The 13518-nt window shown below is 42.6% G+C and overlaps 1 protein-coding gene across 1 annotated transcript in view; it reads left to right on the forward strand.

Annotated features, from left to right (window-relative positions):
* Positions 1-12920: 12920 nt before the first annotated feature.
* Positions 12921-13518, forward strand: part of rabgef1 (RAB guanine nucleotide exchange factor (GEF) 1) — a 19602-nt gene continuing 19004 nt past the window's right edge. Inside the window, exon 1 of the mRNA XM_080849338.1 lies at positions 12921-12957. The gene's annotated coding sequence lies outside the window, so the exon portion shown is untranslated. The remainder of the gene's footprint in view (positions 12958-13518) is intronic.

Genomic DNA, 13518 nt, shown 5'->3' on the forward strand with positions numbered 1-13518 from the left:
AACATTTATATATATATATTTTTATATGTTTATATGAATGGATTCGACTGTTGTTCGTCGTCAAAAGCAGATGAAAGTAGCGTCGGAGCACTGTAGTGTCCCATTGTGTTCGGTATCTTCACGATACAACTCCTGTATTAGCTTTCATTCCTTTGCGGTGGAGGAAGAGATCAGAAAAAGATGGTTAGTTAACATAATAAGGAGTAACTTTCAAATAACGAAACACACAAAGGTTTGCAGTGTCCATTTCAAACCAGACGATTTTGTGGAAGGAACAATTAGGAGGCGTCTGAAAAAAGGCGCTATCCCTACAATATTTAAGTGGAATCGGGAACGTCAAATGCAGCCACCGATAAGTGTTTGGGAACGAGGAGACCGACCACCGATACCGGAATCAGACATGGGAAACGCTAATGAAGATATCGTGTGGCATGATTACTGCTCAGCTCCGGAGCCTGCAGCTCTCGACTTGTCACTTGGTCAAAATAAAGAGTTGAAGAGAGAGATAGAGGATCTGCGGGAACAGCTTGAGCAGGCAAAGGTCAATAGTCGCTTTGGCCTCCAGAGATTCTCTGGATCTGACGAGGATATTCGCTTCTACACAAGGTAAGCCCTAAACCTTTTTTTGTGATTAATTATTTCAGGGGTGCAAACTTGTCACCTTTCGGCGAAATTCGCCGTTTTGAAGCCAAAATAGGTTACAATAACGGTGTTAACGGATAGTAGTCTACAGTGTCTATTTCTCGGTCACTTTGGAAAAATCTTAGCGCGAAAAACGCCGAAAAATGTACATAAAAGACACGGTCGTCAGCGGAGTTTAGTTGCTAATAAGTTACAGATGCAGTTCTTAAATAACCATTACATTGGCAGCTTGCACATTGATGACAGCACCCTGAGGGGTTTCTAACTTTTCCCATTATAGTTTTATGAGTTAAATCGCAGAGACTATTAGGCCTACATCATCTAGATCACTAGCTATCATTTAATGCAAATTGAACTCTTCTATTTAGCAACCGGAAAACACAACTTTAGCTGCAATTTAAGTTTCATTTCTCAAAATCAGCTCACCAATAAAAAGCAGTCTAGGGCTTGTGTGTTTTTAAATTCACTTTAAAATGTACAGCTTCCAAACATTTTCGAAGCAATTTCACCTTGAATGAGAGTAGTTGATCGAGTTATCATCTGCCCCGTCTTTTGATGCAATCATTTTAGCTCGGGCATTGGTCGCCCATTATGTATTTATCACTTCACTGGATTGGAAGTCCACTTTCCAGGCTCTCGCACGCCCCCTTCAGTGAGGCAGAGGCTACGTTTGCCTACCCTATGTGCTTTTTCACTGCGGTTTTATGACAGATCAGCAAGACTAAATAGGTTCTACACATATGTGTCATGCATTACATATTCTATGGATACAAACGACGTAAAATAAAAGTGTCTACAAATATTTCAGTGATGGTTGGGTTGGCCTGTGCCCGTGCAACATTTAACCCAGGAATGTTTATGATTAAACTGTTAGCAGAGCACAAAATTGTTTACAACAGCACAAAATTCTTCATAGATCTAGCCTCGTAATTTTGCTGTGAAAGTGCACCAGATTGATGCATTGGACTTAAAATTATTATTATTATGTTATAAACTGCTAAGCCTACAGTGTTCAGTTGAATTAAGACAATAAGTACACAATTACCATAGGCTACAATGCATCATGCCATAAATGTAATAGAATTTATTTTTTTGTAGATTTGCAACCTACAAACATCTGATGGCTTTCTGGGAACAGATTGAACCTTCAACACTCAGAATGATTCGCGTCACCAGCTCCAAAGCCACCAGGGAGACTTGTCCATCTGTGAAGACCCGGCATGCACTTCCTGCCATCGATGAATTCTTCCTCTTCATGATCCACCTTGCTTTGGGCCTCAAGCAGAAAGACCTGGCTCATCGCGTTCAAGTCCATCAGACCACAGTGAGCCGCATCATGACAACTTGGGCCAACTTCCTCTATCAGGTCTTGGGTTCTGTGCGAATTTGGTTGCCGAAAGAGCAAGTACGAGCCTACTTGCCAGAGGAATTTGAGAATTTCCGAGACACCCAGGTTATCCTCGATTGTACCGAACTCCGTTGCCAAACGCCTTCGTCTCTGCTATTACAGAGTGAGGTCTTTTCAAAATACAAATCCCACTGCACCTTCAAGGCTTTGATAGGAATGGCACCTCATGGCGTAGTAACTTTTGTGTCAGAACTGTACGCCGGGTCAATCAGTGACTGGGAGCTGTTCAAGCAGTCAGGGATCATCGACGTCCTTACCCCTGACATGGCAGTAATGGTGGACAAGGGCTTCTTAATTGATAACCTGGTACCATGCAAAATCCACAGGCCTGCTTTTTTGACCAAGGGCACACAAATGTCTGTGGGTGAGGTGAGACACACTCAGTCTGTGGCCAGACTCAGGGTGCATGTTGAACGCTTGATCCGGTGGGTGAAAGAACACAAGTTGTTCGATACAGTCATCCCCTTGTCCATTTCTGGTAGCATTAATCAGCTGTTTGCAGTGTCATGTCTTCTAATTAACTATCAGAATGGACCACTTGTCAAGGCATGGGCCCAGTAAGTCTACAGTGTCATTCTTGTCTGTCTAGCCATAAAATCCTTAGGCTATTTGGCATATTGAAATGTTGAAACCAAGTGGTCCTAAATATTTAAAATATAGTGTTTTAAATAGTCTGCAAATGTTCTACTTTTCTTACTATGATTGCCTAATAGGTTTTATGACTTGTTGATTTTGTCTCACCTGGGATATCTTGACTTGCACGTCATTCTGTTAACTATTGGAATGGACCACTTGTCAAATATTGTATATATTCTGCAGTCTGTGTAATTTGACTTACTATGATGGCCTGATGTTTTTTGCTTGCCTTTTAACTTACATTCTTCTTGACCAGTTGGTTCCCATTGTTAAAAAAAAATAAAAAAAAATCCAACCTTTGACCTCCTTTTCTTGTTGGACCAGCCATAGCTAATCCTGCAATTGCAACAGAGCCTTGTCTTTGGCTGAAGAATCGAATAAAACATTAGTTTCAGAGTACTTCAAGTGGCATTTCTATTTATTTGAATATTGAAGTCACAAGTTATGCATCACATTTATTATAATATACATACAACATTCCATCACAGTTTAATAAACAAATAAATACATAAATAAATACATACATACATATCAAGTTTTTTTAAGAGCCCATCAACAGTAACTTGAGCTGTATAGACAAGTTATTGACCCGTTTCCGCTCTATTTCCTTAACTCCTTCCGTGTATGCATTCCACTTCCGTTCTGGCGGGCTCAGGTTTATGTTGCTAGGCATCGCCGATATCGACGCAGAGACACAGTTTCCAAAATAATGGAAAACGTATCTAGGAAAAGTGGTTCGGGAACTACGTGTGCAGTAGTTGGCTGTACCAACTCAAGGAAACACCTGAACGAGTGGTTAAATAGAGAGTGTTTCGACCACAAACCAGCCACGAAGAGACAATGTTTATGTCCTCCGTTGTTTCAGTTTTTTCGCAAGCCTGATGCCGACTCGGAATCGCGGGCCTGGCTGAAGGCATTGAATTTAAAAAATCCACCCTGCACCGTTTTTGTGTGTTCACATCATTTTGTGGACAAGAGACCAACGAGAAATAACCCCTTTCCAGAGTTGTGGTTGGGATACACACGCTTTACCCAGCCAAAGAGGAGCCGAGTCACCGGGCGGACCACTGCCTCCCCAAAGAAGCGTAGACTTCAATCTGATGGTAAGTTCAGCAACTTTAGCTATGAAACTGGCAATACTGTTAACTGTGAAGAAGTTATCATACACTTACATTGCTACCGGTGTTTTGCTAAAACAGCTGGTTGTTTTAGAGATGGGACAAACAATGTTCACCATAGCTAGGCTATCGTAGCCCGACCTATTATCCCGCAAGCGCTGGTACACGTTACTTAATATTGATTTTGGTGTCATCCAGGATCGCGGATTTCGGAAAACTTAAGTCCCTGCCCAAAAAGGGTATTTAAATTAGCTTTGTAGCAAAAATGGCACATATACAGCGTATTGAAGTGTATAAGATAGTGTTGTAATACTGCGTGTACAAACCAGCCTGATACATATAGTAGAATTATGATTTTGCGACGTTCGGTGTAAATTCTTTTTCTTGTTGAGCTTTATTTCCAACGGCATTTGAAATCAATGCGGGATAATAGGTCGTCGCCAACTTTGTTGCCGTTTCGCGACTGTACTAAACAAATTGGAAAATACGGTCAGAAATGTTCCTGCTGAGAGTCAAACAAGACTTCGTGCATTGTCTACACACCTGTCACTTCTGAAATATGTAAGGTTGACTCATTAAACCGTATTTATATTCATAAAAACATATGTGTTAAGCGGATTTTTTGGTGGCCCGCGGGATAATAGGTCGCGTTACTATAATGTTCATAGACAGTAGAGCTAACGTTACATCATTGCTTGTACATACGTTGGGTTGTGAGATACAGTGCTGTGTGTGTGTGTGTGTGTGTGTGTGAGAGAGAGAGAGAGAGAGAGAGAGTGTAATGTTCTAGTACAATTTATGCGACTGTGAAGTTTTTAGTGAGAGGACTCTACTATGCCTGCATTAATTTTGCTCCATCTATGTGTTTTCTTCCCCTTTTTAGATGCTCCCGAAACGTGTCAGCCTGCCTGTGAGGCCGAGCCTGCCACACCAAAATTTCGAGATGCCCAGACCCAGTGGGAGGATCCGTCACTGACTGACCACACATACTTTTCAGCAACACAGTCTGTTAAAGTAGATAAGGCCACACAGTGCGAGGATCCTACTGTGACTAGCACCACAGTCATGGATGATTCTAGGTCTCGGCTGTATACAGGAGTGCGCATGGTTCAATTTTTCACCATGGTGACGGCGTTGTTGCCTTTCGCTAAGCCATCAATTACCCTTCCAGTTGTTGACCAAATCCTGATGACCTTGATGAAGCTAAAACTAAATCTTATATTAGGAGATATTTCTCACCGCTTCAATGTGTCTACATCCATAGCGAGCATTGTGATTAGTCACTGGATTGGCGTGATGGCTGAACAATTCAAAGTCCTGATCCCCTGGCTTCCAAGAGAGACCATTCGTGCCACCATGCCCTTACCGTTTAAGAGGAACTACCCTCGAACCACCTGCATCATTGACTGTGCCGAAAGTGCCATGCAGAGAGCCACAAACCCAGATTCAAGGAGTGACACTTTCAGTCAGTATAAATCACGCAACACTGTGAAATATCTTGTCGCTGTGGCCCCTAATGGACTAATCATGTTTATATCTGACGCATATGCTGGCAGAAGCAGCGATAAGTTTATCAACATGGACAGTGGGTTTCTTGACTATCTAAGGGCTGGTGATGAGGTCATGGCGGACCGTGGGTTCACCATTCAGGACCTGCTTAATGAAAGAAAGGTCAGTTTGAACATCCCTGCATTCACCAACAGGCGCAATCAGTTGACAAATGAGGAGATAACACGAACCAGGCGAGTAGCCAATGTCCGCATACATGTGGAAAGAGCAATCCAGAGACTGAAGGTCTTTAAGATTTTATCCCAGACCGTTCCCATCAGCATGGCACCTAAACTGGACAACATCTTGACCATCTGTGCTGGCCTAGTTAACCTAAGAAGTCCACTGATCAGAATGCCTCATGAGGTTTAGAATCTTGCCTTGTGTCCCTGTGTGAATACTAGTATTGGTTAATATTGTAAATTATTGTTATATTGATGTTATTGTGTGGGCTTGTTTTGTATTTCACTTTTTAATACATGTAAGGATTAAATACATGATCTTTCTTGTTGACGCCATTTGTTTCATTTCCTCAAAACAATTAATTCATCCAGTGTTATTAATGTATGAGTTTACTATGAACGAATTGTGTTAAAAGAAATTGTAACACTCTAAAGAAGATGGGGCATCATGATCGAAGTTCAGTGCAATAATGAAATGAAAATACATCAACCTTTATTTTCAACTTTGTATTATATTCAACATTAAATTCATCATTATATTACATTATGTAAACAACAGACACCTGCTGGCACCCTTGGGCACCAACATAAGGCAGTTTTTTTTTTAATTTATTTTTTTTGGTTTTAAAATGCTGAGGTATTTACTGCAGAACTGTAACCTTCCCTCGACAAAATAATCAACAATTTTTGGGAGCATGTGGGAAAAGTAGAATGTGCGCAGCCTTGTGATTTGCTCCTGAACAAAGCCTTGGTCATAGGGTACTTCTATTTCTAGGTGCTCAGTTTTGTTCCAGATGACCAACTTGGCGTGCTGAAGCCCTGTGCAGTGCATCCCAAGTTGAACCTGCATGTAGTAGCCTATTGGCTACTTTAGGTATTCTACCCTATCGCCATTTGCCACAGTTATGATTTCACAGCTCTTTGTTGCCAAAAATTCTTTAATTGACTTGTTTCCCATCACAGGTGTTCTGATTTCTAAAAGAGTGTCTTTGTTTATCACTCCATCGGGTGATGCTGCAAGCCACGGTTCCTTTTTGCACACCACTAACCCTTTGGTTTCGATGTTGTTGCCCAGAGTTTCCAAATAGTCCCTTGCAAGTTCCTCCCCCTCTGCTCCTTGACGAGTTGCGGCATTGCCACGGAAGGATGGATGTAAGTGCTCTGACAAAAACTTCTCAGGCGCCGTGGTTAAGCGAATGGGCACCTTTTTAGCCGTGCTTGCTGTAATTCGCACTCTCCGTGCATCGTGCCAGACCTGTTCTTTGCTCTGTGCTTTTGTAACCTTCTCAATCTCCTCAAGCTGGGGTGTGGACATATCAATGTATTGATTGTAGAAGGTTCTGCATTTTACACAAGCCAGTGGTGTGTGGTGCTCATCATGGGTTAGGAGATGGAGGTGTGGGCATGGTATTGGATCGGTGATGTTGGAGGTATCAGCATTAAGGCAGAGTTGTAGGAGGCTATTCCCAGGGCAATTGAAAAGTTCTGCCATTGGTGAGGCAAGTGCGTTCTTCCTCCACTCTGCATGATTTCCAAAGAGTCTCACCTCCTGTGCTGGTTCTGGAGTGGTAGAGGATGGCTGTGCAGTTGATGGCAGCTGGTAGAGGTCCTTCCTATTGTGTCGCTTGAAGCATACATTCTTCATCTTCCTCTGACCAGCATTTCTTTTAGACCCAGCATTCCACTGGTTCTGTCCGTCTGTGCAGGCAAGCCCGGTTTTCCCCTGTCTCACAGCATTTTCTACCTAGAAAGATTATAGTAAAAACAGTGCATTGATAATGATATTATAATAATGAGTTCACTGCAAACATGCCATATGATATAGTTTGCACTGGGATTTCAGTAATAGAAAATGTGTTATTATTATGATCTTGGTACACACACTTGCACACTCTAACCTCTATGATGTAGTTCGGATACTATATAAATAAATAAATATATATTAAAAAAATATACTATAATAGAATTTACTAATATAAATAAAAAAGACATATAGGCCTAGAGTACAATGGTCAAATAATGAGTTACCTTCCACAGGATCGCAGCTGCATGGGAACAAGATCTCCCTGGTCCAGCGACACACGTACATCCAGCCGTTTTGACTTCTCCAGCTTCAGTTACCAGCACCCAAGCATTATGCCACGCGTTATTCAAAGATTGACTAGGCTCTACATTTGCTTTCAAATAAACGAAACGATCATGTTTGTATGACATGACACAACCGACTTTGTCGCTATGCAAATATTGATATGCCTCGGAGGCTTTCAGACTGTCCATCGCTTTCCCATTCGTTGCTATGGAGTCCACGAAATAGGCGCAAATCTTACTGTACGTTATGTTTGGCCACGTCGCCATGTTATCCACCCAGTTCTGCACTGAATTCGGGTGGGGGATAGTAATGCCATCTCCAGTAAGATCATTTAAACTGTGTTGCCATTGTATGGACATTATTAGCTTACGATAGCGATCTGACAGTTGGCTGTCAAAGCGTCTGTTTACATTGGCAACCGCTGTGAAACCACTTCCGGCGGAAATGAAATGCATTGGTGTAGGGTAATGGCGGCGCCCAGGGTATTACGCGTAAACTTGTCTATACAGTGTAACAGTAAAACAACAGCAGCAGCAGCATGTGTACTTTATACTAAGTAATAATTTCCATTTTGTATAGACTTGCGAACATGAACAGTACATCAGCTTAGATATTTTATAGACGGCAAATGTAAACAGAACAGTTCTTATACTGTATAGTCTTCTTGATAGGTTCAGATATTCTGCTTCTTTGCACTTCTAGTTAGATACTAAACTGCATTTCGTTGTCTCAGTACTTGTACTCTGTGCAATGACAATAAAGTTGAATCTAATCTAATCTAATCTAAAAAATAGATTTGTAAAAATGAACAATAACATCTGAACTCACTGAACCGATTGAAACTGATTAATGAACTGACTGCAACTGATTACACTTATTGATAGATACTATACAAAGGCATTGGAATGATTTACTGTAAACACTTCTGTAAGTGTTGAGCATAAACATCAAAATCACACCACTCTAGCCCTGTCAGTAGCATCTGACCTTGAACTTGCCAGTAGTACTTGTGCTGCCTCCTGAGTTTCAAAGCACCACCTGACATTTTTAGATAGGGACAGTCTACATAGCTCTGGATATTGGGGCATTTGACCTCAAGGAGACCAAATGGTGGGTTCCCAGAGGGATCAAAGATGACTCCATCAGGAGAACTTCCTAGCCATGGAGCATCAGGATGCACAATGAACCCACAGGGTGAATAGTTAACATTTTTCAGCGTGCAATACTCTTTGACAGCACGTGGCTCCATATCAATTCCTCTCCTCATATCCCTGGTCTGCCCAGTTCCCCAGAGAATTCTCTCTGCCAGATATTCTGCAGATGAATGTCCACGAACATGGCATACCTCATAGAAACGTGTAGATGTCACACGCATTCTTCTCAAGCGATGCCACTGCTGGCACAAACTCTGCATTTGTGTTCCAGCTTCTATCCTGTGGGCCATGTTGAATGACACATCCAGAGACTTCAGGTGCAGACTTTCTTGCTCTGAAGGAACATAGGCACAGGATGGCGGTTGAAGCCTGTGGCTGTGGATGGGAAGGGAGGGATAAGCAGGAGCAGATGGGATGTTGAAGACTTCCCTTATTGCTGGAGGTTTTTGCTGAAATGACAGCAAGCTCCCTGCCTGGACAGCTCCAAATGCAGACTGGACTAATGGGACATCAGCGAACATGCCCATTGTTGTAACCAAGGGTGCAAGTGAAGGGGGGGGAATCTTTGTACACCTCTGAAACTCTCAACATGGCAAGATCTAGCAGTTCCCCATCCACCGCCTTGTAGAGAGAACTTCTGAAAAATATTAACAGTAAGACAAAAAAGTATTAAAGTAAAAAATCACTACACCAAAAGTCTGCCACAACATACAATGGCTTACATGCAAAAAACACCCCGATATCTCACCTTACACAGTCTGCATTTGAATTTTTGGGTTTTCGAAACTCCATTTCTCCAACTGGGCCTGGCCTCACACCCTGACAGCAGAGACACATTCAAGCTATGAATATGTGTCTACTGTGTGTATCTCATCTGTATTTATAGGGGGTGGGGTAGTCTTTGTGTGTGTGTGTGCATGTGTGACTGTGTATTTATTTATTTGCTGTACTGATGGGACCACCAAGAATCACTTCAGGCAAAAATGTTACATGGATGCAATATTATTTATGTTGTAGGCAGTGTGCAATACATGAGGCAGTGTGCAATACAAGATGAACACTTTAAATTACCTACCAGTGTCCTCGGTTTGTGCCAGATCTGCTCTGTGTCTGTGCAGCTGTGCACGGGGGGAACAGCAGGAATGCTTAGCTGTGAATAGTGGGCAGTCTGATACAGGAGTGCAACCAAATGATTGCATAAGGCACAGCCCGCCACACAGGAACAATGGCTGCTCACCAAAACAACAGGTTTTGAGTGTTTTAACATCATCTAAAGAGAAATAGAAGCTTACATGAGATGTTGATTAACAGCAAAAGCATTAGGCTAACAAGAAATACATTACTGTAGGCTGTTCTATGAAGTTCACACAAAAATATGAAAATGTATTACACATGATACAGGGCATTTGTTTAGCGTTAGATAACCCTAACCCTAACCCAACAAGGAGCATCCAGGGATGATTACAGGGGAGTGATGGAAGTGGTGGTTATGGGGGCAGTGTGCTGTATGCATGTTGAGATAAGGCAACAAGCTGTGTATGTAGTGAGGGGTAAAGGGGCTTAATTTAAGATAGCAGATATGATATGTGTGCTTTAATTAAGCTGACAGGTAACTCTATCAGTTTGCCAAACCTAACCATTGCCCTAACAATGACCCTACTCTTAAGTCGTGTGGCTTTTCACTTTTCCTCATTGATCTATGACAGACTGCCCTCACGCTGATCTCTCCTGTCACCTTGTCTCTCAATGACACTGTGAGGAAGGAAGAAGACGAACACACAATACTATAACGTTAACGTTACATTTTTGCACAATACCTTGAAAGTATCTAAAACAAACTCAAACTCAATATTAGCTGACAAGTCTGTCAGTCATAGTCGATCAAAACAACGAACGTTAACCGTTACGTTAACCGGACATTAACCGTTACGTTAACCGAACGTTAACCGTTACGTTAACCGAACGTTAACCGTTACGTTAACCGAACGTTAACGTAGCCGTCTAATCGTTAATTTAACATCAACGCTAGCTAGAAGCTATTACAATGTAGCCTAATGTAACATTTCAGCCTAATGTAACATTTGAACATAATGACTTACCCTCGTAATTATCGATGTAGCTGGCGATATACATCTTAAATCCCTTTTCCCGTTTACTGGAGGGAGTGGTGCAAGACTTCTTCACTAGTCTGTCCACATCGTTAATATTCAGACGAGGTAGGTCTTGAAGAGAACCATGTTTGTTGTGTTTGTGTTTGTCGTTTGTCGTCAAGTGCCGTCCACCTCACCGGAAGTTGGTTTGCCGGTATAGCCAAACCCGGAATTGTATATATCACAATATGATTAAGAATTATCCACAGTATTAACACACATCTTTCAAACATTTCATGTCCACATTTAATACATAGGCCTATTATATACAAATAATATAATACACATAGATGTTAACTCGATATTCACTACGAATAATGTTCTATGCTTATAGAAATGGCAATAAATATGAACTTTTCACCTAAAAACACAACATATGATTAAGAAGCCTCTAACAAGAGGACCAGTTTCTGTACAGGGCGCTCTAATAAGGAGAGCCTACCCAAGCGCTCACCCTTTTTGTTCAGTCTTTTATCTCCCAGGGAGATTTTTACTTTTCTTACAAGTCCATCTTTCCCTTCGACAGTCTCTATGACCCTTGCAAGTTTCCACACACCTCTAGGTGATAGTTCATCAATGTCCATTACAACATCACCTACTTGCAGGTTTCTTTTTGGTGAGTGCCATTTCTGTCTTGTCATGATGGAGTGAACATATTCTTGTTTCCAGCGGCTCCAGAACTGCTCTGCTAGATGTTGCACTCGTCGCCATCTCTTTCCTCTGTACAAGTCCTCCCTCTGGAATGTGCCAGGTGGAGGCATTGCTGGGCAGGTCTTCATTCGGATGAGGTGATTGGGGGTCAGAGGCTCTAGGCTGTCGGGGCTGAATAAGGTGTCCACGGTGAGAGGTCTGCTGTTGACTATAGCCATGACTTCATAGAGGAGAGTCCGTAGGCTAGAGTCATTCAGTCTGTTGTGAGAAAGTGACAATGTGGAGTTAAGGACACTTTTGACTGTTTTAATCTGACGTTGCCACACTCCTCCTGCGTGACTTGAGTGGGGTGCATTCATCACAAAGTCACACTGCCTTTGTGATAGAAATGTGCTCAGTCTGTCTGTGTTAAGTTCTTGTAGAGCTGCCTTGAACTCATTTTTGGCGCCAACGAAATTGGTGCCTTGATCGCACTGGATTTGGTGTAGCCGCGCCTCTGATGGCGATAAAGCATCCTAAACTGTTGATGAATGCATCGGTGGTCATGTCTTCTAGCATTTCCAAGTGGATGGCCCGTGAACAGTAGCAGATGAAGAGTAGGCCATAGCGTTTGTGTTGTTTCCTTCCTTCTGTCGTGACAAGATGTGTATTTTGCGAAGTAGCCTATTGAGTTGGGAGTGGGGTCTCACACACTGTTTAATCCACAGCTGGCAACTTTCCTCCAATGTTTTGGGCTTTGGAAATGTGAACAAAAACAACGTGTCCCTCTAATCTCTCAGGGTACCTTGTGTCAGATCTACAAGTCCCGTAGGCACACTTTCGCCATGCTACTCAGACCTCAAAGTTGTCGGACCTTCTTTTCTCAGTAGCGTTTGCTAAGGTATGATTAGATATACATTTTAGTTTTCAACGAGATCTGCCAGCCTGGCCAAGTCTCTGGCAATTGCCCTTTTTATGTCTTCCATGACAGCAAGGTAAGGCTAACATAATCAAATACAACGCATTGAAAACGATTAGCCAATGGTGTGTCAAATACCGCCTACCTATTTTTGAATAGAAATAGAAATAGCAATAGGAATTATTTCTGTCTAAATGCATGGATGTGGACATTTATTTATTCATTCATTCATTTGTAAATATGGCAAGTTTGGTCCTCCATACCCCTGACCGACATCAACACAACCGATATCTGACATGTCTTTGAAGATGGCCTGTCCACGGTGCACTGGCGCCCCCCTGTGGTAGACCTGTGGTAGCGCTGCAGGGGTCCTCCTCACTCGGTACTCCTCCCGGTGCCCTGCCGTGTTCCTTGGGTTCTCCGTTGAGCCAGAGAGAGGCTATCCTGCAAGGCGTCAACATTCCAGACCTCAGCTGTAGCGGTAAGAATGTAGCCATCGCCAATGACACTCCGTTTCATGTTCTCAGTATCTGTTTTAAATGACATCAACATGTTTGGTGGGAGTATCATAGTAACGTTACATTTGTCTTCTCTGAGCAACAGCGTGCATTTGGGAACATTACAATGCCCTAGCTGCTGACTTCAGCAGCCGTCAGCAAAGTCGATAGCTAGCGGGAGCTGACCCGGTGGAACTTGAGATGGCCAGGGTAGCTCGCGATCCAGATGTCCTTTAATCGGCACGGACCACAGTAATTGCCGAGCCATCAAAACACAGGCTTGTAGATAATAGCCGTCCAGATACAGGATTACAGGATGCTTTACGAGTAACGGCTAGCAAGGTAGCGATTACATTGTCTAGCTGTTGTTTGGATTCCGTCTCCCCATGATACCCGGGCAGGGTAGTTATTGTTGTCGGACCGTTAGGGCTTCATCTGCAGGTACTGGGCGTGTTTGAGTAGCGTAAAGACAAACTGTTGACATTGTGTCCATATGGAACTCAGTGAGTGAGGGTCTACACGACCTGCCTGGTTACAGATAAATA

Source organism: Sprattus sprattus (assembly GCF_963457725.1).
Source record: "Sprattus sprattus genome assembly, chromosome: 1".
In the NCBI taxonomy this organism is placed as follows: Eukaryota; Metazoa; Chordata; class Actinopteri; order Clupeiformes; family Clupeidae; genus Sprattus; species Sprattus sprattus.